Source organism: Myotis davidii, unplaced genomic scaffold (genome assembly GCF_000327345.1).
Source record: "Myotis davidii unplaced genomic scaffold, ASM32734v1 scaffold595, whole genome shotgun sequence".
NCBI lineage: Eukaryota > Metazoa > Chordata > Mammalia > Chiroptera > Vespertilionidae > Myotis > Myotis davidii.
In genome coordinates this window covers 1293231-1296110 of record NW_006286790.1, presented here as the reverse complement: position 1 = coordinate 1296110, position 2880 = coordinate 1293231, and positions in this window count along the sequence as shown.

Here is a 2880-nt window from a genome sequence, read left to right as displayed (position 1 = left end):
TTTGAGGACCCCTGATCTGGAGTCTGGTCCAGCCGGTGTCCTTCCCCTTTTGTATGCTTTGCTGTCCCCAGGGTTCAGCCCCAACTTGAGGGGAGGTCATGAAATCTGGAGAACACTGTCCCCAGAAAACCTGGCCTGGTGGCTATTACCAGGTTGGGGTCTCAATCCTCCCTCTGTTCTTTGAGGCACCTGGTAGGGGGTTGAGGTTGGGGGAAAGGCAGGAGAAGAACTTGTTTGGTAAAAAGCAGGCAAAGTGTGGGATGATGAAGATGAGAGCCAATTACGAGTGCTTACTGAATGCTAGTCACTTTTCTGGCGCTTTAAATGTTTTTTTGCCTAACCCCCATCAATTATATAAAAATCAATGGTATTACTCCCATTTCACAGATCAGGAAACTGAGTCACAGAAATGTTAACATCATCCTTAGTAAGTGGTAGTACCTGGATTTGAACCCTGGCAGCTGAACTCTAGAACCGGTGCCTAAACACTAAACTACATATTGGGGTAGGGGAACAGGTGGTACGATCTAGAATGCCTGCATAGGTGCAATTTGTGGAGCACAGAAAGGTCCCCCTGTTTAAACGTATCTCCATAGTGATACATGACCCTAGTGTGGCTGGAACTCACCTATTAATCATTCTTTATCTGGTTTAGAAAACAATCTCTTATCATTTCCATTAAATGGAAAATATGCTACTGAAAGAGAAGCACATGAACACCTTTTGCCCTTTTATCACAGCATAGATTAATTTGTTGGATTAGCTGGCTGGGGCAGCTGGAGAAAAATTTGGAAATTTCTGATGAGCGAGGCAGGAGAGGGGGTAGAGGGGACTATGTAAATCTACTGCCACCTGGTGGTTATCTCTCACAAGTGTCAGTTGCTGGCCACTGAGAGGCCAAACATCATTTTTTTTTCAGAAGGAAGATGTACCTCTTTGGCCTGAGCCAAACAAAGGGAATTTACTCTGTCCACATGTCTTATATTTTGTAAAATTGGCAAAACAAAGATATATTTTTTTCTTAAAAGGGCCACTAAGATTATACAAGCTTCAGGCCTCACATAACCAGCATTTCCCATGCTTGTCATTTCTGGAGAGTAGATGGTCACAATTCCTTATCAGGTCAAAAGGATTATTCCCGGGATTCTGAACTAAAGAGCTGGGAAGCTCAGTGCAAACTCAGCACGAGTCTGCCTTGCTATAGCCTTGCTTTTTAAAGTGTGGTCTGTGGATATGGTCACCATTGACATTAACCTTAGAAATGCCAGGGTTCCGCTTGGCCAGTGTGGCTCAGTTGGTTGAGCGTGGTCTCATGCACCAGGAGGTCGCAGGTCTGGGTTTGGGCTTGATCCGCTGTAGCAGGTGTTTAGGAGGCAGCTGGTAGAAGTTTCTCATCAATATTTCTCTTTCTCTCTCTTCCTCTCTCCCTCTCTCTCTCTCCCTCTCCTCCCTTTCTCTCTCTGAAATCAATAAAAACATATATTTTTTTAAAAAGGAGAAATGCAGAGCGAAATCAATAAAAACATATATTTTTTAAAAAGGAGAAATGCAAGTTTCAGCCCTTACTCCAGACCCACTGAGTCAGAATCTGTGTTTCCCAAGAACCCCAGGAAGTTCAGGTGCACATTAAAGATTGAGTTGCTTTGCCTTTCACAAGAAAAGAAGGACCCACACCACACCAGCCCAGAAGTGCCTGCCTTCAAGGGTCCCCACCCGCTGGGAAAACTCCAGCAGAGTGATTTCAATAATAAAAGGCCGGAGTGTTGCTCCAGCTGGGATACTCCAGCTCCTGTTTCCTTGGCTACAAAGGGAGTCACAAGCATACAGACCTCCCAGGGCAGGTGGAGGTCTCTACTGCGCCTCTCTCTCCTCTGCCGGAACTCATTCTCCTTGGGGGCAGAGCTGCTGTTTGCTGAAGAAATGAGTGGGCAGCCATGTGAAAATGTCTTGCAAATTGCTAGGTGTGATTTAATTGTAGGTGTGATTCAATAAATTGTGATTTATTGCTCTTAAGCATCATGGAATGGTCAGAAGTCATTATCACTCCTATTGAGTAGTTACTATGCAGCGGCACTGCTCTAAGCACTCTGCAGGTGTTAACCCACTGACGCCTCACACCAAGGCTATATGGTGGGTGCTATGATTATGCCCATTTTACAGATGACAAAGTTGAGGCCCAGAGGTTTGTAAAGGAGATCTGTCCATCAGTGAGGCACAGAGGACAGCCAGAACTGGAAATGCCCACGTGCAGGGTTATTTCCATTCAATCACAGCTTTGGGTAAGACCTCCAGGAAAGAGGGCTGGATGTGAGTAGGCAGCAAGGGAGAACTGAGCTGGCTGCGTCTTCATTTATTCTAATTTAGCTTTATTCCGTCCATGCTGTTCGCTAGAAAACACTTTCGAAGAGCCAGCTCTGAGCCAAGCACCAGACTGGGTGTGAGAGGCAGAGATAAGAGCCCTGATTCCTGCCCTCAGAGAGGCCCAGTTAGATAGATGCAGACAAGTAAACAGTTACAACACCAAATTGTGAGAGAGATAAGCGGAGGGAGGGAGGGAGCAGGTGCTGGGGACACAGTCACCCAGTCTGGCTGAGTGTCTGCAGCCTGGAGGTGAAATACCTTCCGAATACCTTCCTCCTTGCCCGAATCCTCCTGCTCCTTGATTGTGGGTGGAATATATACGATCGCTTTCCTCTTCTTTGAAAGCAACAGCTGATTCCCCCTGATCCTGGCTTTCTGCCAAAGGCGAGTAGCATTATTAATGATTTCATCAATATGCTTGGATTTCCACTTACCAAAGCTGTTCTGCTATTGGGGATGCTCTTCCACTTTTTGTCAGACAAACTCCCGGGGGCATTATTTACAAAGATGGGCAGAGTG